The sequence below is a fragment of the Nansenia antarctica genome (genome assembly GCF_963989245.1).
Source record: "Nansenia antarctica genome assembly, chromosome: 5".
In the NCBI taxonomy this organism is placed as follows: Eukaryota; Metazoa; Chordata; class Actinopteri; order Argentiniformes; family Microstomatidae; genus Nansenia; species Nansenia antarctica.
In genome coordinates, this window is record NC_137690.1 from 41,022,069 (window position 1) to 41,047,532 (window position 25,464).

The 25,464-nt window shown below is 46.2% G+C and overlaps 1 pseudogene across 1 annotated transcript; it reads right to left on the reverse strand.

Moving 5' to 3' along the window:
• Positions 1 to 2,077: 2,077 nt before the first annotated feature.
• Positions 2,078 to 24,821, reverse strand: LOC308158031 (E3 ubiquitin-protein ligase TRIM35-like; annotated as a pseudogene). Its single transcript has 7 exons — positions 24,817 to 24,821; positions 23,019 to 23,358; positions 22,620 to 22,715; positions 22,142 to 22,372; positions 22,026 to 22,048; positions 21,824 to 21,942; positions 2,078 to 2,626 (listed from the first exon to the last, which is right to left on the reverse strand). The product of its transcript is annotated as an E3 ubiquitin-protein ligase TRIM35-like (transcript).
• Positions 24,822 to 25,464: the final 643 nt, after the last annotated feature.

Consider the following 25,464-nt stretch of genomic DNA (forward strand, 5'->3'; position numbering starts at 1 on the left):
GCCCTCCGGTACTACCTGCTGGGGCGCTTGTTCACCCTCTACTCCGACCATGGTCCCCTACAGTGGCTCCACCGCATGAAGGATACCAACGCGAGGATCACCCGGTGGTACCTCGCGTTGCAACCCTTCAACTTCACGGTGGTTCATAGGCCGGGGGCGCAGATGGTCGTGGCCGACTTCCTCTCCCATGCAGGGGGGGGGGAGTAGGCTATCGGCCGGTTGTGTCCCCGGCCTCGAACTGGCGGTGGGGGTGTGTGGGGAGCATGGCACGTTCTGGCCTGCAGAGGGAGCCAGACTGTCGTTGGGAGGGGGGTAAATGAGCTGATTACGGACAGGTGTCAGTGATCAGACTCGTTATCCCACTGGTCTATTTAACCTGTGTGTGTTTGTTCCCTCGGGAGAAGGAAGGGGCAGGAAGTACCTGCCGCACGGAGACACACTGTGCGACTGAGAGAGAGAGAGCCGCGGCGAGGACGCACGAGATCCCGAAAGGGGGTGTGGTGCGGAGAGCCCGGCAAACGGAGCGGGTCCCGAAAGGGGAAGCAGCGGGGAGAGAGCGAGAGCTCTGCCGGGGAGCGAACGGGTCCCGAGAGGGGGCGTGTCGCGGAGCGGGTCCCGAAAGGGGAAGCAGCGGGGTGAAAGGACTCGCTCAGCACGTCGGTGACGGTGCTGAGCTGTGCGGGAAATAATAAAATACCTATTCTACACCTGTTCCTCTGTGTCGACCTCCCTCTGTGCGTAGAGTCCCTTACAATATCTACTAACATACATAGTACATATCTACTAACATACATAGTGCAGATCTACTAACATACATAGTGCAGATCTACTAACATACATAGTACATATCTACTAACATGTTACGTTTTGGTATAGAGTTCTAGATGTAGAATGGTGTTGGACCCATATGCGGTGCGACTCAGATGAATGGAGGTCGAGACAGTAATAAAATAAAGTTTCTCTTTACAAAAGTAAAGGGGAGCAAGCAAGGCTCTGAGTAACGAGTAAATAATAATAGTGGATACAAAACAACTTGCGTCTCGACAAAACAAAAGGAGAGCAATCAAGGCTCCATCAGCTAACCACAAGAATAACGCAAACACAATGAAAATAACAAACACTATATACAGTCACTATACCTGGGAACAGCGACAGGTAAATAAAGTCCTCCAGGACTGAACGGACAGAGTCAAATAGCATACACAGTATTTTCCATAGGACAAGTAAGGGTTCTCATCACGTCAACAAGCACAACAACTGACAAGGGAACAGGGAAATGGGACACACCTAAATACACATACAAACACTCACAGGTGACAATGATCATGCAATTAGTCCAGGGCATGAGTAATGCACTTCGACCAGCAGGAGGCATCGGGGAGTGATCCTCGCTGACCCCCCTCGTAACACTAACATACATAGTACATATCTACTAACATACATAGTACATATCTACTAACATACATAGTGCAGATCTACTAACATACATAGTACATATCTACTAACATACATAGTACATATCTACTAATAAAAAAAGTGCTTTGAGTTGCACATGTGTAGATATGCATGTATGATCATCCCACCATGAGGTAGGATCAGGTTGTTATGGTAATCACTAAACACTGACTGACAGCAGATCTGGGATCAGCAAAAGAGCTTTTATTACATTTACCACAATTTACAGGATTGGAGGAGAGGATATCTTCCCAATGCAGAGCACTAGTCATAGAGGAATCACATCCTGCCTGTTCAATTTGGAAATGGCAACACTGTCCCACAGCAATTCTAACCACTACAAGTTAGGATAAAAAAATGGCTTATTAATTTCATATTTGTTTTCTAATTTCTAATATCATAAGACTCCCGTTCGTGCCTCTGAGCCACGTTTAGTTCATTCACAGCAATAATAATAATAGAAAATGCAGCATAAACAATAAAAACTGTCTTAGGATTTTTTTTTTAAGAACTCAACATTTTTAAGACACAAGCATGAATATAAATCAATCAATTATTGAAAATGATAGGAAGAAGGATAAGTACATTTGACTCATGTTTCATAAACAGACTCATACACTCCTCACTGGGATGACATCACGGTCAGAGACACCTCTGATTGGCAGATCTGTAGATCAGGGTGTTTAGCATCACCAGCTGGTCCAATACAGAAGTATGGGAACAGTCTCTCAGTGAAGGTCTCTCTATAAGTGTGGATGAGTGTCATGTCTTTAGGGTCGTAGAAGGACACCTCCCCCTTGTTGTAGTCCAGATGTACTCTGATCTTCTGGGGTCTCCTGTTCAGAGTGATGGTCCTACTCATTCCATCTGCATACATACCATCCATCTGTTTTATAGCCCAGATTCCATACTTTGGTGATGCATACCTCCCCCTTTCTGTCACTGGACTCTTTAATCACACCAATGACCCAGTCAGGATGGTCCCCCACCTCCACCTCCCAGCTGTGCTCTCCTGAGATGAAACCCGCAGAGCCCACAACAGTTGGATACTTCATGAACCGTTCTGGGTTGTCAGGGAGCCATTGCAATTTGTCTGGGTTTCTCACACTGGTCAGATCATCAGACAGAGAGAGCCAGGGCCTTGCAGTGTTGGGGTCCAGAATCACAGGAGCTTACAAAACAAACTGGTCTGGTATTGGTCCGGCTGGACACATTTGATTTGCGTTCTCACAGCCCTTTATGTAAACGAAGTAGCATACGCAATCGAAGCAACAGACGTGGTTGTTGATTGGTCAGAAACATTTAAAATTGCCCGTTTGTCCCGCTCTTATCCAGATCAACACGCTGTTGTATATTGAAGAACGCAGTGGTGTGCCGTCAGGGCCAGCAAGGCCTTCTCTGCTGGCCTAAACATCATCAGAATATACATTTAATTTTGATATATTTTTCCACAAATATGTATTGAATTATTCCCTTAGTCTATTCTCTTCATTTCATAGCTTTCTTCTTGGTTGCGCTGCTTCCAGCCATTTGGGGGGCTGGGCTTTAGCTTTTATCCAATCATAGAATTTAATTTCAGCCATAATGTGTTGCCAGGGTACCAAGAAATCTGCCCGCCTGCAGATTCAACAGTGGCGCGAGTACAGATTGTAATTTAAAGTGAGCGAGAAAAGAGCTGTGGCGTACCGTGGTCAGATCTCGAGTTGGCGAGCAAATCCAAGCAAATCCGACGAACGCGCCTGCTGGATGGCGGAGCACCTGATCAGCACCTGCACGTCTTTTGATTGGATACAAACTATTGGGAGGCGGAGCTAGCAAACTGAACTTGATCTCGCTAATTTGTGTAGATGGAAGCAGCCACAATGGCTGAAGGAGGAGAAGAGGTAGATTTGGTGGCAGATATTATAACAATGCCATTTTCAAGAAGAACCTTCCAAAAGCTAGACATAATCAAAAGAGAACGGCCGACCCGAAGTTAGCGACGCTATCCATGTAGAAACAGACTTATTGGTGGAACTGATCAACTGTACAACAGAGACATTGAAGTCTTCGTGAGGAAAGAAAGGAGGATGGATTTTGTGTTCAAATAATCAGTTGTTTTGGTGAGTACAAAGCATTTAATGTTTTCTGCGAGAGATGTAGACATAGCTACGGAGCGACCCTGGGGTTCGTAGATAGAGTGTGTTGTGTTGCTTGGCTCAGCTGTGTGAGTAAGTGGGGCTTCAATGCGATCTTCTAACCACTTCCCGGGCTGCTACCATGGAAAACGACACACCCCCGTGACCGTATGAACATGAGGAAGATAACCGGCCTTAAATGGAACCTCGATACGTTTCTCCTATCGAGATCGACAGACCGCAAAGTTCGGGAAATCACTGACGCTTTCGTTTTCATGCAATGAATTGAATACACCCAGACAAGGTGCCGCTATAATAACAATGGCAACGCCCGGTTATACTGCGTTTCTGTCTAAATGTATCGTTTCTAGAGCCATGGCGTGTCATAATGATGGTATTAAGAGGTGGAATAATTCAGGTAGGACATCACTGAAGGCCTAGGTGTGAAATGCACCGCCCGCCACTGGAAGAACGGACATACACGCGTGGTCAGTTGCAAAACCCACTGAGCTTTAATTAACTTCCCACCCTCCAAGACCAAACCTCAAACTGCTTGAATCACGTAATGAATATAGCACCCCTACTGGCGATCAGAGGTGTCAAAAGTATTCACATTCATTACTCAAGTAGAAGTATAGATACTATGGTTTAAAAACACTTCTGTAGAAATTGAAGTATCAACTCAAGCTTTTTACTCAAGTAAAAGTATAAAAGTACTGGTTTCAAAACTACTTAAAGTATAAAAGTAAAAGTAATGTAAGGGGAAAAAAATGCCATTAAGGACAAAAGCTTAGGCCACGCCACAGGGGCCTATAGTGCACTACCCCACCTCCCCCCCAAAAAACATTTTTCTAAAGGCCATATTATGTTATTATTACAATGTTAATGTTGAAACATTTGGGATGCACTTGTTTCAGACGCATTTATGCCCATTGAAAATAAACACATTTTAGTACAATGCAAATACATTAAAGAACCATATGTGTACTACTGAGCATTAACATGTGAACACGGAAGATATGATGACTAGTTGCCTAAGTATTGTAATGGTGCAAAAAGTCAAACGTCAAAAGTCAAACGTCAAAAGTCAAACGTCAAAAGTCAAAAGTCAATAGCCTTTATTGGAACTGTGATGGCAAAACCATACAAACCATAACAAAGTAGTGATTCAATATTTCCTGAAAAAACACACACATACACACAATCTACATCAGCATCAGAGTTACCAATAAGCTTTGTTCAGCCGCAAAAGCAGCAGGTTCTCAAAGTTCTTTGAGCCAATGCATGCTCTTTTTGGCCTGAAGATCAGCCCTGCGACACTAAACAGTCTTTCACAGGCTGCTGAGGCAGGGAGTCCCGTATTAAGTTTGAGTGATAGCTGGCACACAGCTGGGAAGGTCTTCAGTACCTCTACTGTGTCTCCTGGGCACCCCAGGTACGCATCCAACTGCTGGGACGTTTCAAGAGGGCCGGTCTTCTTCAAGGAGGAAAAGAAGTCCTCTTCCTCAGACGATTGGGAGCCCTCACTGAAGTGTTTCTCGGCCTGACAGTCCAAGTGGCTTCTGATATAGTGAAGGCCTGTGGAATAAAAAACAAAAATCATGACAATTTAGACTATATGGCAGTATTGTAACTGTGTATTGGATAGTGTTGTGTGTGTGTGTGTGTGTCATTAAATGTAATTTCAAACTAATTTCACTGTCTTCATAGAAATTACACATATTAAGCGGAAGTGAGACACTTACCAAGTTTGAGGATATTTTCGTCACTTGTCCAACAGGTCTTACATTTGGGAACTAGAATGGCTGCGGCTATCAGTTCTGGATCTGCAAGCATCTCTCCGAAGCGTTTCTCAAGGCCTGAAAGAAGTGCAGCAATCAAAGGCTCACAGAACTTGGAGGCGACTTGAAGGTGCTGTAGCTTGGTCCTTAGCAGAGTTATGGTGGGGACCAACCATCCCATCTGCACACTGGTTTCTCCCTGAAGAACATCCAGTGCCTTTGCAACTGGGCTCATTGTCTTCGCATATTCTGCAAGAAATGCAAGTTCCACTGGAGTAAACCTGTACAAAGAAGAAGAGAAAAACACAACATGGAACATTAAGTCTACTTGATGTAGCACCTTCAACTGGAGGAACTGATCATTAAAAAGGAAATATATTGTCATCTGAGACTTTTAGAAATGAGGTTGTGTTGCTACAAATCACATTCATAGTAAATATGGGGACTGCATATTGGCATAGTGCATACGTGTTCTACAGTATTCCAAGTATAAAACTGTGACTTAATCTATTGTTAATCACTTCATTAACTGTAAGGCAGAAAAACAAGCACTTACTTGGGTGTATCTAGTTCACTGCAGACAGCTGCAAGGGCTCCCTCGCCTTGTTCTCGTGTTATTCTCACTATTCTTTCTACGGCTGAGAAGAGTGAATTCCACCTTGTAGCAACAGGCCTTACGAGTTGGAGTTTGCAGTGGTCTTCAATTACTTCAGATGCGGTGGTTGATCTTGAACTTTTATTCCACAGGCTAGAGCATTTGGCAAATGTGGACCTTGACACACGCTTGTACAGTGGGTTGACCTCTGCTTTTGAAGCATCAACTGTGGACACTAAATTGAGGAGGTGGCAGGAGCAGTGATGGTACTTGGGTAGCTGGTATTCTAAGTAGTCATCTTCTTCCAACAGGGCTCCGGCATCAACAAATTCAACACCCTCAAGGCTTTCCTCTTCTTCATCGTTATCATCATTTTGGCCACCATCATCCTCTTCTCCATCACCCTCTCCTACAGGTTCAGCATTGTTGTTCTCGTCAGTCTGCCCATAAACTCTGAAGGCTTTCAGGAAGTTTGATCCGTTGTCAGTTGTAGTGCGAACGATCTTCTCTCTGACATTGAATTCTGTGTGAATATCATTTAGGGCACCAGCCAGGGCAGAAAAGGTATGTGACCCTTTAAGTTGCTTGCATGCCAGGGCAGCACAGGATCTCTGCATGGTCTGGGGGTTAAACCAGTGCGCAGTGACACCAATGAAACCGCGACGGTGTGCCGTCCAGCAGTCTGTTGTTGTTGCTATGAACTCAATTTCACTAAGGGCAACTTTCAGTTTTCTTTTCATTTCAACAGAGGCCTTTGTGACTTTGTTAACAACAGTATTACGCGTCATGACATTTGTATTTGGCTGAAGATGTTGCACAAGCTCAATGAAGCCCTGTTGCTGAACAATGTGTGGTGGGTGCAAGCCTTGGACAATGAATTTGAGGACTACTTCATCCACACTTGCCTGGGACACTCTTCGAGCCTCCCACAGCTTGGTTTGTTTGGAGGGTGGGGTCAAAGAACCTTCAGTGGATGACTTCCTTTTGAGGGCTGTTGAAGAAAGTTGCGTGTACCTCTCTAGACGAGTGGGGTGTTTCTTCTGTGGAGAAAATGAATGCACAGGCACAGATTGAGATTCATATTATTTCTCTCAAACCACAAGCTGAGACTATCTAGGACTTCCGCTGTATTAAATGTCACGCTGGAAGTTCATGAATGGAGGTCAGACTACAAGTTAGGGAGCAGTTTCACTGGTCTATGCAATTATGTTGAGCAGACCAGAATATTGCCACCTAAAGCTGTTTTAGGACCACAAGCAGCTGCTGGCATGACTGAAAAGTAACATTATTGTTAATGGCACACACCGCGCACATTTCTTCTCCCGTGGGAACATAATTAACTCTTTACAGCAACAAACACGGTAAAACTCCGACCTCAACACATGAAGGATTACAAATGAAACATTGAATCATAGCCTACTGCTAGCAAGCAAACCATGGCATGTTCTTAGCCATAGCAAACATTGCAAATTTACCATTAGTACGTTACTAGGTTACTACAAAATGTCGACTGATAATAACAAACTTTCAGCTTACCTCAATATGCTTTTTCAAATTAGACGGTGAGTTTTTGAAGGCCATTAGCTCGTGGTACTTGGGTGCGCAGAGCTTGCAGCGCATTCGAAAGGAGTTGTTTTTGCATCCAACCATTTCAAAAAAGTCTTCCAGGTACGGCCAGGGATGGAGAAGGGTTGGCTGATCTTCCTGGCTATCAACCTGGTTGATGCTGGTGCTTGGTTGGGACATTTCGCTGTTATTTTGAGTCTCTGGCACGGTCACGGACATCTTTGGCTACATACATCTGCTTTCCTTGCTGGAGTGTGATTTGTGTCATGTGCAGCAGATGGAATGCATCTCGTACAAACCAATAGGGTGTCGGAATGGTATAATGTTTATACTTCTCATCCAACCACAATCAAATTCACTCTATCCGGATGGCGCGACTTATCTGGATAGTTTTTTTTTGTGTGTGTTTTTTTTAACGATGAAAAGCTGTAATGAAATAGGAGTGACGAGGCTATTTTTAAAATGTAAGGAGTAGAAAGTACAGATCATTGCGTGAAAATGTAAGGAGTAGAAGTAAAAAGTCGGCTGAAAAATAATTACTCCAGTAAAGTATAGATACCCAAAATTTCTACTTAAGTAAGGTAACAAAGTATTTGTACTTCGTTACTTGACACCTCTGCTGGCGATGTATAATAAACTAAGCATAGCATAACCTATGTTATCAAACATAACATTTCCCCCCCCCCCCTCCGAGAAAGAAAGAACATGGCAAGATAAGCCCTAATACCCCACTTGAACAAACCCATATAACCAAGTCCATGAACTGCTAGGCCTGAGACTAAGTATGGTAGGATGTGGCATAGTCCTGCTAGGGAACAGGTCGGGTTCTAAGCCGCACTGGCCTGGGCTCCAACCCCATAGGCTCTTGTGCTGGTGCTGCATCCGGTACTGGATGAGGAGGTGGGCCAGGGTCAGTGCCCATGGCATAGAGAGACGGTGGTGGGGCTTGAGCTGCAGCTGTGTGCCCGGAAAGGGGAACTAGAACTTTCCTCAGTCTCCTAGCTTGCCATCGCGAGCCGTCGTCGAGCAGGAATGTAGCAGGCCCCAACAAGCATCTGACCTGCCTTGGCTCCGACCAGAATGAGGCCATCTTGTTATCTCGATGTGGGCGTCGAGCCCTGACCCAGTCAGAGACCTGGATGGATGGTGCCCTTGCCCTGCACGTTTTGTCCACCCTCTTCTTTGTCTCCTGTTGTTGTGTGGCAATGGTGTCCCGGATCCGGGTTAGTGAGCTGGCCTTGAGAGTCCTTCCAGCTGGTGCTCTGAGCCTATGCAATGGCAATTCTAGCTTTCGGCCGAGCATTAGGAATGCCGGTGACACTTGTGTGGTGGAGTGTGGGCTTGTCCTGTAATGTAGCACGGTCTGGTTAAGTGCCACTTCAAAAGTGCAGCCTTGGGCCAGGTGTGCACGAATGCCATTCTTCAACGTACCATTGAAGCGTTCCACTCCACCACTGGCCTGCGGGTTGTAGAATGCCGTTCTAATATGCTTGACACCTCGGCTGGTGAGAAAATCGGAAAATCCAGCAGACGTCAGCTGCGGCCCGTTGTCTGTCGTCACAACCTTTGGCACTCCCCAGGGTGCGAAAAGGCTATCCAGTATCCGGATTATGGCGTGTGACGTCACTGTCCCCACTGGTACCACCTCCGGCCACTTGGAGTGGAGATCATACACGACCACCAGAAAGCGCTGGTGGTGGGGAACACCGCGGCCATGGACTTCCCCGCAGATATCTAGTTGGACATGCTCCCAGGGGCGAGGAGGCCAGGGAAGAGGTTGTAGAGGGGGAGGTGCTGGAAGTCCAGTCTTGCCGCTGAGGATGCATGCTGAGCAGTCCCGGACAAGACCTTCAATGTCTCGGTCGATGGCCGGCCACCATACTAGGTTGCTTGAGTTTCACAATTCCCAAGTGACCCTCATGTGCCATTGACAGGACGCGTGCGCACAGGGCACTTGGGATGACAGTGCAGAGCCCCCTCGAGACACAGGTATCTGCCCAGCAGGACAGCTCGTCTTTCACCCTGGCGAATGGCTTCAGCTCTTCAGGAATGTGGGGTGGCCAGCCAGTTCTGATGAATGTGCACAGTGTAGACAGTATTGGGTCCTTGTCTGACACTGCCTTCAGTTCCTCGAATGTGACTACCTGCTGCAGAGGTGCCTTCTTCATCGTCTGTCGGTTCTCCATTGCTTGATGGAACGGAAGGGGTTGGGGCTGTGATGGAGTGGGAGAGGCGGTCCGCCACCATGTTGTCCCTCCCTGGTGTGAAGGTGAGGTCATAATGGTACTGGCGAAGACATTCCACCCAACGGTGAAGTCGCAGTGGCTTGTGACCCGAACCTGATGTGGCGAGTACTGTTGTGAGGGCCTGGTGATCTAGTGGTGGTGGGGTAGTGGTGGTCTAGTGGATAGTGAGTTGGACTTGTGATCGGAAGGTTGTGAGTTCAAATCCCGCCTGAAACCACACCACTACTAGTGCGCCCTTGAGTAAGGCACTTAGCCCTCAGTTACTCCAGGGGGAATGTCCCTGTAATTCGTAATTGTAAGTCGCTTTGGATAAAGGCGTCTGCTAAATGGCAAAATTATTTATTTAATTAAATTATTAATTGATCTGTCCTGATGGTAAAATGGCGGCCATACAGATACATGTGCCATCTCTCGCATGCCCACACACAGGCCAGTGCCTCGCGTTCACCCACAGAGTATCGCTGCTCTGTTGGTGTCAGGGCCCGGAATGCAAAGGCGATCGGCCTCTCGGTGCTGTCCTGTACCTGGGACAGCTCAGCCCCAATTGCCGCAGCAGAGGCATCGCAGGTGAGGAGGGTCGGGCTGGAGAGGCTGAAGTGGGACAGAACTGGAGGCGAGGTTAGTTGTGCTTTTAGTGTACAGAAGGCCTCTGCCTGTGCTGGTGACCAGTCCCAGGGCTCATCCTTCCTCAGGAGCTGGCGAAGGGGTGCTGTCGTTTGCGAGAAGTGGGGCAGGAAACGCAGATAGTAGGCAGTCATCCCCAGGAAGGAGGCAACCTGTGAGGCGGAGGTCGGTTCTGGGATGTGCTGTATTGCTTCAACATTAGATGAGAGGGGTGCGATACCTTCAGCTGAGAGGCGGAACCCGATGAACTCCACTGTGGGGACTGCAACCAGACATTTCTCTTCATTCAGCGTCAGGTGGTGCCTGGCGAGCGCCTCAAACACTCCGTGCAGATGTGTGTCGTGGGTTGTTCGGTCTGGCCCGTGCACCACAATGTCATCCAGGTACACCGCCACCCCTGGGACCCCTGCGAGGATTGTGGACATCACCTTTTGAAAGCAACTGGGGGCAGAGCTAAGGCCAAAAGGCATGCGTGTGTACCTAAAAACACCAGCATGGGTCACAAATGCCGTCAGGTCCCGGCTGGCTGGATGAAGAGGCACCTGAAGGTAGCCTTGCCGCAAGTCTAACTTTGAGAATATTGTTGAGCCATGGAAGAGAGTGGTGAGCTCTTCCGCTGTTGGCAGAGGATACTTGTCCGGAATGACAGCTTTGTTCACCTGGCATAGGTCTACACAGACGCGTAGTCCCCCCGTCTTCTTCTTTGCTACCACCAGGTTTGATATCCAAGGCGCCGCGTTTATCGGCTCAATGATGCCTTCTTCCAAAAGGGAGGCGAGCTCAGCGAGCAGGCGAGGGGCAGGCACCTGAGGGGCTGAATGACGGGTGCCACTGCAGGGTCAACCAGGGGTCGGTGAGTGAAAGGTGTCAGGCAGCCTAGGCCGTCAAACAGTGCCGGCCACTCCTGTCGCACTGTAAGCGAGACCTGCAGTATAGCAGCTCCACTGCTGTCCCTCAGAGAGAAACCCAGTCCTGTGAAGAGGTCCAGGCCAAGGAGGTTGGCCCCTCGCTGTGCCACATGGAAAGTGAAGGAGGGTAGGTACCTCGTACCGTAGTGGACAGGCCCCTGGAGGGTGCCCACTATTTCGATCTTGGAGTTGCCATACCCACACAGCCGTGTGGATGGTCGTTGTAGTGATATGTGGGAAAATAATTTCCTGTACATGCCCAGATTGAGCAGCGATACTGCAGCACCCGTATCCAGTGGCACACTAGTGGCACACTAATGTCTCCTAGCTGTACTGTGCATGTCAGAAATGTTGCTTGTGTAGAGACTACATTGCTGATTTCAGTGCCTTCGGAGCTGGGTTGGGAGCGCCTGTGTTGTGGTGGCACATTGGTTGGGGCAGAACGGCAGACTTTAGAGAAGTGATTCAATTTCGAGCAATTGTGGCAGATTTGCCCACGGGCGGGGCATTGTGGTGACCTAGATGCATGAGAATTTGATCCACAATTGGCGCAGTTGCGCTTGAGACCCATAGGAGGGCGCTGTCGGGCCATCTGTTGCACAGGTATGTTTACATCGGTGTTTTGGGAAATACCCTGTGATGACGTCGGTGGCCAGTGATCAGTGTAATTCAGTTGTGCTAGCGTGGTCGCAGCAGGGCTAGCTAGCAAGGTAGTGCATTCTAAAGCTGATTCTACTTGCAACGCAATCTTGATTGCATCACTTAATGTCAGATTGTCTGGCTCTGTCATGCCAAAACCTGCGGCTGCCAAAAGCTGCAGGGCCATCAGCGGCCTAACGCGTCACGACCAGCTGGCACGCGTCACGACCAGCTGGCAACTGTGACGTCAGTCTAGTGTTTTTGAATCCTCCGTTTTGGCCGCCATTAGCGAAAAGCTGTAATTTGGCTCTACAAGTGTTAATATGTAATTTTATGAAGTTTTAATATGTTTTCAGGCGAGAAAGTAACCATATATATTCACAAAATGTATCCGGTTGATCAAAAGAACCCGTTTATATATCTAATCTGACGGTTTTTTTCACATTTAGGTTGTGTCACTCCGCGAAGACAAATCTTCTTGCACTTGAATAGCACAGAGCACCTCGGGTTGGGAGAGCTCTATAAGACCCCGACTATCAAATAAAAGCAGAACGGAATAAACGTTATTAAATACAACGTTATAAAATGCAAGTGTGCACAGCACACACACACACACACACACACACACACACACACACACACACAGAGGAAATCGCGCAAATAAAGTTGCAAACGCAACTTGAGCCCTGGACTAAGCATCCTAAAACAATGCACAGCAATTCAACTTAATAAAAAAAATGCGCGTTTCGTTCAAGATCCATTAGAGTAGGACATGTACAGTTATGATAAGTACATGTAACTTTTGGACTAGTATAGTAGTTGATATTGTAATAAAACGTGCCAATGTCAGACGATGAACAAACACACCACGAGTCCACACTGATTCAGAAAACGGAATAAACTTTATATATAAATACACAACACTTCAGGGGGATAACGTTTGCAAAAGAACTGTACAGGTTACAATCAGGTATATAATAATAGTTAGGGAGTAACATATCATTCACAAATTCAACAATAATAGAACCAGTATACGTATGTTACACAGTCAACTGTTAAGTGGGACAATGACAAGCTGGTCTGTGTCCAGAGGGGAGAGAAGAAGAACAAAGGATGGAAGCATTGGATTGAAGGAGGAGAATTATACTTGGTGAGCTCTTGTCCTCATACATGCATTTCTTTTTTACTACAGTAAACATTGTATCCAAGAAAAGAAAAAAAAATCAAAGTAAACATTGTCAACAAGAATGAAGCCCTGCATTTGTATAACTTTATATTTGTTTCTCTCTTAGGCAAGTCTAAAGGTTGTGGTGGTGGTGTGTCTGAGGTGGTGGTGGTGTGTCTGAGGTGGTTGTGGTGGTGTGTCTGAGGTGGTGGTGGTGGTGTGTCTGAGGTGGTGGTGGTGTGTCTGAGGTGGTGGTGGTGTGTCTGAGGTGGTGGTGGTGGTGTGTCTGAGGTGGTGGTGGTGTGTCTGAGGTGGTGGTGGTGGTGTGTCTGAGGTGGTGGTGGTGGTGTGTCTGAGGTGGTGGTGGTGTGTCTGAGGTGGTGGTGGTGTGTCTGAGGTGGTGGTGGTGTGTCTGAGGTGGTGGTGGTGTGTCTGAGGTGGTGGTGGTGGTGGTGTGTCTGAGGTGGTGGTGGTGGTGTGTCTGAGGTGGTGGTGGTGTGTCTGAGGTGGTGGTGGTGGTGTGTCTGAGGTGGTGGTGGTGTGTCTGAGGTTGTGGTGGTGGTGTGTCTGAGGTGGTGGTGGTGGTGGTGGTGTGTCTGAGGTGGTGGTGGTGGTGTGTCTGAGGTGGTGGTGGTGGTGTGTCTGAGGTGGTGGTGGTGGTGTGTCTGAGGTGGTGGTGGTGGTGTGTCTGAGGTGGTGGTGGTGTGTCTGAGGTGGTGGTGGTGGTGTGTCTGAGGTGGTGGTGGTGGTGTGTCTGAGGTGGTGGTGGTGTGTCTGAGGTGGTGGTGGTGGTGTGTCTGAGGTGGTGGTGGTGGTGTGTCTGAGGTGGTGGTGTGTCTGAGGTGGTGGTGGTGTGTCTGAGGTGGTGGTGGTGGTGTGTCTGAGGTGGTGGTGGTGTGTCTGAGGTGGTGGTGGTGTGTCTGAGGTGGTGGTGGTGTGTCTGAGGTGGTGGTGGTGTGTCTGAGGTGGTGGTGGTGGTGTGTCTGAGGTGGTGGTGGTGTGTCTGAGGTGGTGGTGGAGGGTTGGGGTAACATCTGGGAGGTTAGGGGATAACATCTGGAGGGTTGGGGGTAACATCTGGAGGGTTGGTGGGTAACATCTGGGGGGTTAGGTAACATCACACCAATCAGCTCTCCTGTTGAGGTAAGCAATAACCATGTTGTTAGTGTAAACACACAAACAAGCACAGATATGTACAGTCAAAATAACATTTTGTGAGTAAATACATTTCTAAATAATCCCTATTCAATGTGACTTACCAGTGTACTGGGTGGATGGGGATGAAAGGTAACTGTCCAGATGTAATTTTGTCCAAAACATCTTGGTGCTGTGTGAATGAATGAGCATACATTTAATGTATTAGTAATGAAACAATCAATATGAACATTTAAAAATAACAATGATGTAATTGTGGCTCATACTTGCAGTAGCCTGAGGTAGAGGTGGTCCTCACAGAGGAGGTAGAGGTGGTCCTCACGGAGGATGTGGTAGAGGTGGTCCTCTCGGAGGATGTGGTAGAGGTGGTCCTCACGGAGGATGTGGTAGAGGTGGTCCTCACGGAGGATGTGGTAGAGGTGGTCCTCACGGAGGATGTAGCAGGGCTGGACAGTTACTTATGTACAGGGGAACGGGCCCTCACGGAGGATGTAGCAGGGCTATCTGTGTACAATCTGGAAAATACTTAAAAAAACAACTTTACAAGCAGTACAAACAAATTCATTAGGAAACATAATATTAATTGACACACAAGACGAATGGAAACACTTGAAACACCTCCTGCAGGTTACCTGAAGCTCTGGTCCTCTCGTCCGGATGGTCCTCCTGCAGATGCAGTGCACACTAACGTCCATAGTGTACACTGACTGGGCCGTGCGTGGACACCGTATGGAGCTGGGGAATGGTGTCAGGTGCCCAACCTGAAAGCAAGAAAAGAGGTGCTTACGCATAGCAGACTGATCAAATTCCATGCTTGCTGGGTCCTCACCTCTGCAGCATGTGAGACTGTTCGCAATAGCAAACATTCCACAGTCTGAGCTGCCTCTCTGCTGCTGGACATCAGGCCACTGCAGAAGGACCTTGGGACCTGAAAAAGAGAGGAGACCTGTTATTTGAGAAATGAACTCCTCGGTCGACCCGTGACCAGAGGAGTCATAAACGTTAACAGTACCTACCTCGCAGTTGATGTTACTTACCGTAACCCAGTGATTTGAACAAACATTTAAAATCTGAACAAACCCCTGGGTTGATGCAGGCACGGAGGAGAGGAGGGAGAGGGACGTTGTGGCGTAGAGGCCTCCTACATGGGGATGTTGAGCCTGTAAAAGAGCCTGAGCATTGTCAATGGAGAGATCATTCAGCCAACAATTGGGATTCTGAACGAAAGGCCTAAGCACCTCCAACCTGCTACGTAAAGCTGGACAGGCCCGCCCCAGCTGAGCATCTGTGATGATGACATCTAGCAGCTGAGATGGTGCCTAAAAAACATAATGATGTTGGGTTAAAGGGACTGTCATGTTACAGTACTCAGCCATTGGAATTTTGATTATTTAAAATGAATGAAGCTAGGATTTTTAAGTGTACCTGAAGTGAGTCCCACTCCGGCTCAGAGTTTAGCGGTTCAGGGTCATCAGAACACACTGGCTCCGGTGGATGGGACACAGCTTTCTGAGTGGGCGGGCAGGCTCGGAATCCTTAAGTCAATCAACAAAACCATTTTAGAATGACATCTTGTGGTAAAAAAAATACAGTTTCACATTACATTAACTTTAAAATGTGAACTGTATGTTACACTTACTCTTCCGCTGCTCCGCAGAGGCTTCACTGAGGCATAGGGGGTTTTGGTTCCCAGTTGTTGGCCATCCAAGGTCTCCAACTGCACCAAATTGTTGTCCCCAACCTCAGTCACCCTGAAGAAAATATGTATTAATAATGGCAAAATTGGACATCACACATCACCCTCTCATTCTGAATATTCTTAAAAGTCTAACATTTACCGGTACTTAGTTGGCCAGTCTGGGTCCATTGTGCCACCAGGTCTCCCACGTTTCCTCTCATTCTTCTTCAGGACCTCCATGCCCGGGAGGATCTCAAACCGCTTGGTTCCCTTCTTGATCCTCTTCCGGTAGCTTTCCCGCTGTTTCTCCTGGGCCTTCTCCACGTTGAGTCGCACCTTGATCGTTGAAGAAAAAGCGAAGCAGCAGAGATTGTAATTCTCTGTTGTGCAGTATAGCTCTGTATATTGCTGAGGCATTGTTATTGCTTTAGCAGTTACTTAGCATCACTCAGGTGGTTGTTCAGTATATAGTTGTGTAATATCTTTCACCTCGTCAAAGACCTCCTCATCCTTCTCAGCCCTGGCGTGGAGATAGTCTGCAGCGGTGTCTTCATCAATCTCGTCCACCTCCACAAAAGGACGGTCGCCTGTGATCTGAAATGAGAGGCAAATAGAGATACGCAATACATACATTTGCATAGAGTTAGTGTTTTATTTTTTGTTTATATTGAGAATCAATTTGCAAAACAAATTATATATTATAAGAACAATAATATCAAGAGTTGACATACCTCAGAGGACAGCCGTGGCTCCCGACCGTACATCAGGCGGTAGGGCGAGTAATTGGTGGAGGCCTGGACGCTGGTGTTATGTGCGAAAAGGATTAACTTAAGGTTGTCCTCCCACCGTTCCTGGTTCCCATCCAGAGATTTCCCGATAGCCCTCTTGAGTGTTTGATTGGTCCGCTCGTCCAGTCCGTTGGTCTGGGGATGGTAGGCCGAGGTAATCCGGTGCTTCATCTCCCACTTCTCAAACAAAATCTGGTTGACCTAAAAAAGAAAGTAAGACAGAAGTCATTAGTTTTGTCCATACAAGTATGTCCATAACTGTTACAAGATCATATGTTTTAGCAAGTACATGACCTTGTTGCAGAACTCTTTGCCCTGGTCAGTCAGGATGACCTCCGGCGCACCATGGGTGTGGAAGATGTCTATCAGGGCCTGGGATGTTGCCACTGCCGTCTTGTCCTAGCAGTGTATACACACAGGATATGGTACTATTATATGAATACTTATAATGTTAATTTTAAGATGAAAATTGGGATACATGGTGATGAACTGTTCAAGTACAATACATTCAAGTATTTTAAAAAGCATGGTCATGATCATTATATTTGAGAAAACAACACTAAACACAAATATAACACACCTGGATAGGAATGGCCTCCACCCACTTGGTGAAGAAATCTGTCGCTGTGAGGCAGTAGCGATTGCTATTCTTGGATGAGGCCTTGAACGGTCCGATGAGGTCCACACCTAGCAAGAAAAATGTGTTGGCATACTCTAACATTGGACAAGCGGAAGTAAAACATTCACACTAAAAGAGCATACTGAAAGAAAGCATGGTGGGAAACAAGTCAAAACCCAAAAAATGAATTGGGATATAAAAGTGTAGAACTCACCAATCATGTACCACGGTGAAACAGGCTTGATGCTCTTCAGCTCAGGGGCTTCAGTCTTCACCTTCTCAAACCTCTGGCAAGCCACGCAGGTACGGACCTTGAAACAAACAGTAAAGTGCAAGTTGAAATGAAATGTGAATGAATGAATATTATCTGCGTGTAAAATACAATCTTGCTACTGTTTGTAAAACATAAAAACTAACTAAAGAAATAATAGATTTGCTTGCCCAGTCTTTCACATCCTTCACAATGCCAAACCAGAAGAAGCGCTGATTAATCTTGCCAATCATGCGCTTCACTCCGAAGTGACCGGCATGGACCTCGGTCAGCACTGCCTCCCTTTCCTCGTCTGACATGATGACCCTCCTTTGTGGCTGTCCCTTCTTGGGCCTATAATACATGAGACCATCTACAACATCAAAAGGATTAGAGAAAAGAGACCAGGACTTGTTAAATAATGTTTTTTTTTGTTGTTGTTTTTTTTACAGTAGTACACTATTTTATTGCTTTATGGGTTAATTTAACAAATCTTACCCTGAAGCATGTATTTCTCAGCTGCTCTCTGGAGAGAACACTTCTTCACCGCAGACATATCCTCCTGGAACTGGGCTTTGGACAGATATAAGAAAATGTCACTGTGGCTGGTATAGGATGCCATATCTATTATCTGATATGTATAATAATTGTGTATATATATATTAAAACAGATAAAACACAATTTCACTAGAAAACAATCAATAAATGGTTGGAAAGCTAGCTATCAATGCCCTGTGTGTGTGTGTGTGTGTGTGTGTGTGTTTGTGTGTGTGTGTGTGCGCGTGTGCGCACAAGTTAGCTAGTTCGAAATAAATCACAATCTAAAATAAAACAATTTACAATACAAGCACAATATAAGAGTAACGTATAAAAGGAAATTATAGGGTTATCTGTAGTAGTTCTCTAGTAGTTCTCTGTAGTAGCAGGTGTTTCGTCGTGCAGCAGCAGAGCAAAATGGTGGAGTAAAGTGCGGAGGATTAAACATAGCGCACTAGAATGACGTCACAGTCACCACCTGGTCCTGACGCGTTCTAAACGATTATTGATTGATTGATTGATTGATTGATATTGATTGATTGATCAGACACACCACCACCACCTCAGACACACCACCACCACCTCAGACACACCACCACCACCTCAGACACACCACCACCACCACCTCGGACACACCACCACCACCTCAGACACACCACCACCACCTCAGACACACCACCACCACCACCTCAGACACACCACCACCACCTCAGACACACCACCACCACCTCAGACACACCACCACCACCTCAGACACACCACCACCACCACCACCTCAGACACAGCACCACCACCACCTCAGACACACCACCACCACCTCAGACACACCACCACCACCACCTCAGACACACCACCACCACCACCTCAGACACACCACCACCACCACCACCTCAGACACACCACCACCACCACCACCTCAGACACACCACCACCACCACCTCAGACACACCACCACCACCACCTCAGACACACCACCACCACCACCACCTCAGACACACCACCACCACCTCAGACACACCACCACCACCACCTCAGACACACCACCACCACCACCTCAGACACACCACCACCACCACCTCAGACACACCACCACCACCACCACCTCAGACACACCACCACCACCACCTCAGACACACCACCACCACCACCTCAGACACACCACCACCACCTCAGACACACCACCACCACCACCACCTCAGACACACCACCACCACCACCTCAGACACACAACCACCACCTCAGACACACCACCACCTCAGACACACCACCACCACCTCAGACACACCACCACCACCACCTCAGACACACCACCACCACCACCACCTCAGACACACCACCACCACCACCTCAGACACACCACCACCACCACCACCTCAGACACACCACCACCACCACCTCAGACACACCACCACCACCTCAGACACACCACCACCACCACCTCAGACACACCACCACCACCTCAGACACACCACCACCACCTCAGACACACCACCACCACCTCAGACACACCACCACCACCTCAGACACACCACCACCACCACCTCAGACACACCACCACCACCACCTCAGACACACCACCACCACCACCTCAGACACACCACCACCACCACCTCAGACACACCACCACAACCACCTCAGACACACCACCACCACCTCAGACACACCACCACCACAACCTTTAGACTTGCCTAAGAGAGAAACAAATATAAAGTTATAAAAATGCAGGGCTTCATTCTTGTTGACAATGTTTACTTTGATTCTTTTTTCTTTTCTTGGATACAATGTTTACTGTAGTAAAAAAGAAATGCATGTATGAGGACAAGAGCTCACCAAGTATAATTCTCCTCCTTCAATCCAATGCTTCCATCCTTTGTTCTTCTTCTCTCCCCTCTGGACACAGACCAGCTTGTCATTGTCCCACTTAACAGTTGACTGTGTAACATACGTATACTGGTTCTATTATTGTTGAATTTGTGAATGATATGTTACTCCCTAACTATTATTATATACCTGATTGTAACCTGTACAGTTCTTTTGCAAACGTTATACCCCTGAAGTGTTGTGTATTTATATATAAAGTTTATTCCGTTTTCTGAATCAGTGTGGACTCGTGGTGTGTTTGTTCATCGTCTGACATTGGCACGTTTTATTACAATATCAACTACTATACTAGTCCAAAAGTTACATGTACTTATCATAACTGTATGGATCTTGAACGAAACACGCATTTTTAAAATTAAGTTGAATTGCTGTGCATTGTTTTAGGATGCTTAGTCCAGGGCTCAAGTTGCGTTTGCAACTTTATTTGCGCGATTTCCTCTGTGTGTGTGTGTGTGTGTGTGTGTGTGTGTGTGTGTGTGTGTGTGTGTGTGTGTGTGTGTGTGTGTGTGTGTGCTGTGCACACTTGCATTTTATAACGTTGTATTTAATAACGTTTATTCCGTTCTGCTTTTATTTGATAGTCGGGGTCTTATAGAGCTCTCCCAACCCGAGGTGCTCTGTGCTATTCAAGTGCAAGAAGATTTGTCTTCGCAGAGTGACACAACCTAAATGTGAAAAAAACCGTCAGATTAGATATATAAACGGGTTATTTTGATAAACCGGATACATTTTGTGAATATATATGGTTACTTTCTCGCCTGAAAACATATTAAAACTTCATAAAATGACATATTAACACTTGTAGAGCCAAATTACAGCTTTTCGCTAATGGCTGCCAAAACGGAGGATTCAAAAACACTAGACTGACGGCACAGTCGCCAGCTGGTCGTGACGCGTTAGGCCGCTGATGGCCCTGCAGCTTTTGGCAGCTGCAGGTTTTGGCATGACAGCTCCATTAACAATTTCTCTCGAGTCTTGTTACATGACGTGCCTTCTATCAGTTGGTCTCTGATCATCTGATCATGCAATGCTGCGTAGTCACAGGCTCGGGCAAGCTCGCGCAGATCAGCGACGAATGCTTGCACGGACTCACCGGGTCGTTGCTGACGTTTCCGAAGCCTGTATCTCCGTATCAGGACTCTTTGTTTGCCCGCGAAGTGGTCTTTCAGCAACTTGACTGCTGCATCAAACGTATTAGCTGACCCCAGCGCTGAGAAAACCCTCTGGCCCTCGGTACCGAGGCAGTGAATAAGGAGAGCGGTCTTCCTCTTCTCGGGGAGCTGTTCGGCGGAGAGCCCCAGTGCATCGACGTAAGTCGTAAAACTTGTCAGCCACCATGTCCATGGTACAGGAGGTTCCCCGGCACTGCAAGGAAAGGGTCGGGTGGGGGAAGGCTAAAGAAAGAACGGACATACACGCGTGGTCAGTTGCAAAACCCACTGAGCTTTAATTAACTTCCCACCCTCCAAGACCAAACCTCAAACTGCTTGAGTCACGTAATGAATATAGTATAATAAACTAAGCATAGCATAACCTATGTTATCAAACATAACACACGGATGCGCTGTTGTTTTCCTATGGACAGCCTCGATGCATTGTTTCTAATCGGAGCGAAACCACTTTTTTCAAGCGGAGCATGCATTGGTTGTTTGCTCCGGGAGCGACTTCGAATGCGACTTCACAGCTCCAAACGATGCAGAGCAAAGCGAATTTTATCCAGCAAATGTTCTAGTGAGAACACACCCTAAGAATCTTGTATAACTGTAAACATATTAAAATCTTCTTCCAGATAGTTAAAAACATTATTGTTGGTACTAACTGTGTTTGACAATCTTCTGCATCTTCTCCCAGACTCTGAACTGCAGGTTTCCCAGGTGTTTGGCCACATCTATCAGTGCTCCTGAAACATTCTCTGGGTCTGGCAGTGTGAACTGGGCTCTGGAAGAACATTCAGTAGTCAGTGCTGCTGTGGGCTTGGGTTCAGAACCACAGAGAAGAGAGACAAGAGACAGATCACTTACCTTTTCTTACTGGCCTTGAAGTTCTGGAGAGGAACAGAGGAGAATAGTCATCAATGTGGTCATCAATCAGTCTTTGAATACATTTACAATTGCTGTCTGAGAGATGGCATCCTTGCCTGCAGGAAGGAGATGTCTTCAGCTTGCAGCTCCTTCTCTAAGGCTGTGATTGTGTCTGACAGTGATGACATCTGTCTGCTCAGTAGCTCAGTCTTCTCCTTCATCATCTGACTCTTCTGCTTCTCTTCCTCCCTCAGTGCAGCTATCCTGGCCTCCTCTTCCTCTCGTAGAAACTGGTGAAGTTTCTCAAACCCCTCCTTAATCTGTCTCTCTGTGTGCTGGGCCTGGCTCTGGAGACAGCAAGGGGAATATATCGTATAATCATTGTAGTTTTACTACCATATATTACATTAACTATTTTTACTTTTACTTTTGTATTATTGTTATTCAATGTTTAGGTGAAATGTATGCAGCTCTCTTTACGATATTGAGTTGCAAATGCATGACTTCAGTTAGATGTCTACAGTATCCAATATTGAGCAGCACAAGAGAAGACCACATCATTGAATACAACACGTTGCATGACTTACACAGTACCTTAATGTGCTCTGATGTTTCATCACAGGTTTGTTTAACTTTGTTAAAGACCTCCAGCTTCTCCTGTAAGGGTTTCAGAGCTGTCTGGAGTTCCTCCTGGATTGAGACAAAACTTTACTCAGGAGATTTCTGGACTCATTTGACAGTATCTGTTTACCACAGTTCTGTAGGAATCATTATCATAATCCTTACAGTCTGTGTCAGAGAAACACATTCTCTCAGCATTGCCAAAACGATATTTGTTATTTCAGACAAAAAAGGATGAATCAGAGTAAAATTAAAACAGAAACAAAAAACGATCATTAATTTTTATCATTGTGAAGAAAACAACAACCCTTTATCTATTAAATAGTCATATTATTGTATCTATTTTATTATTATATTGTATATTATGTTTACCTTATGTTCCTGTGCAGCCTCGTCTACTGGGACAAAGTCATGAGATTTGTGTTTCTTTGAGGCCTGACACACAAAACAGACCTTATCCTCCAGACAGAAGAGCTTGAGTTTCTCACCGTGCAGACTGCAGAGCACCTCAGACCCTGCTGCAGCTCTCTGACTTCTCTCCTGTAAGAAGGCCTTACACAGGTTCTTTAGAGCTAGGTTAATGGGAGGACTAGCTCTCGAGGACCTTCTCCTACAAACTGGACATTCCTGAGATTCCTTGTGTTCCCAGTATTCCTGTAGACAGGCTTTACAGAAGCTGTGGCTACATGACAGGACGTCTCTCCCAGGATGACTGGGAGAGACGTTTTAGCAGCCATTTTCTCACACAATCCCAGTCCCTTTTCTCTAATAGCCTCTAAATATTACTTTAACTTTTGACAAAGTTCTCCTGCTTTTAAACCAACACTTAAATAAAAAATGAAGCTGGACTTGGAGATAGCTTTTCTGATAGTATTTTCTGTGCCGTAATCTTGCCACTGCTGTGTTGTAAGTCTGATAGGGCTGAACAGAGCCTGCGGCCTCGTACCTACGACCCAATCACAGCCGTGCTGATATTCAGTATAACACACTCTCTCTCGTGTGATAATTGCTTAATCAGCAATGGTGTAGGGCAGGGGTCGGCAACTAAGTTTGGCCTCGGGCCCAAAAAATGTTGAGCCACTAGATGACGGGCCCGAACATAATCAAAGGCTAATTTAAGTAATTGATTGTTAAAAAATGTGACACGTTCTAATGCTTTGACTTTTCGTTCGAAAAATGTACACATCGCTAGTCAACTAACACAGCTTGTTTTGTGAGCCTGCTAACAATGTAAAGTAGTGTTCTAGTTAACTAGGTAGCAGTCCAATCCATTACGTTGCAGTATTTTGGCTTGACTAGCGAGTTTGTGTTGTGATTCTCAACAATGTTGAAACTTAGTTTTACCCTTTTCCATATTTTTGAATAATAAATGTGTGGACTGACGATGTAGCGCAGCCTAACTTATTCTAATAATTATTTAACATACTTTTGTTCTGATAATTATTCCCCCCTCCTCCCAGACAAGGTCACATTATTATTGGATTGGTTGTTTGCGTGTCGGGTGAAGTTAGCTAAACATTTAACCTGCTAGCTAGCAAGAGAAACATAATGTCACTCTCCAAAGGTCTAAAGAGGAAAGTTGACGGTGAAAACAAGGCATTTAAAGAGGAATGGACAGCGAGCTATACGTTCATCCTACCTGGTTTCATCAATGCAAAGCCATTGTGAGACTCACATTTTACGTGCTCACTGACAATGTTCCCTTTCTATACATGCGAGTCGTCCTTTTCGTCAATGAATGCGATAAAGACGCACGAGAGGAATCGATTGATGCATAAAAATCTTGAGAACTGCCTGCGGATTAAAGTGACGTCCATATCACCAGATATCAAGCAAATACTGACCGATGGGAGATGCCACTTTTCACATTAAGTGAGTACCAAGCCTGTCGTTATTGTATTTAATAACCTAATTGTATTTTGTATATTTTGAAAGAATGGCTCATTGTAATTATTATCCCTAATAGCGTGTTTGCTCTGTCGTTTCAGGAGCGTAGATCGAAGATCAAGCGGATTCTGCTTTTTGTTTGCGCCGATTTTGTTGTCAATGTTTTTCAGAAAATTAAACAGAATTTGCTTTGTTACTGTTCATATGTGTGTTGCAGTCATATACGTAAACATTACGTTTCAATGGTTTAATGAGCTCGTGTTATTTCTTTCAAACCACACACCGCATGTCAGCTATTTCAGCACCACGGGTTGTCCACCTACTTAGTGCGCTTCGCTGCCTGATTGTCTGTCCCTGTGTCAGTCACTCTCAACATGGATAAAAGTACAATAAGCATTATTCAGGTGGAGGTCTATTCTCTATTCGGACATTATAGGCGCTATATGTGGGACTGTCGGTCCGATATTGTAAAAAAAAAGTAAAGAAAAAAAAGTGGATTCTCAAAATAATCTGCTGGGCCAAATATTATTGGTGATGGGCCAGCAATGGCCCACGGGCCGCCTGTTGCCGACCCCGGGTGTAGGGTGTGGGTGAGTGATCTGTATGTGGACAATAAACTAGCACAGCCTAAATAGGCACCGGCACAGGTGTGCTGCATCAGCCAATCAAGCCAGTCAATCTCCCCACTGCCATCCTGCAACACAGAACCACAACAAGACAGCAGTGGAGGGAGGAGGCCGTCACAGTGTTTCTTGCCTCAGTGAACATGTAGTATGTGTATGGATTTCTAGTCCACTAAATCTAGGACTACAATTCCCTGAGTGTGCATGACTTGCACACAGGTTTGATTGGGATTTGATTGGGATTTCACCATGGGATTTGTTTATATTGGCAGACAGGCAGAAAGACAGTGACGGTGCACTCAAACTAA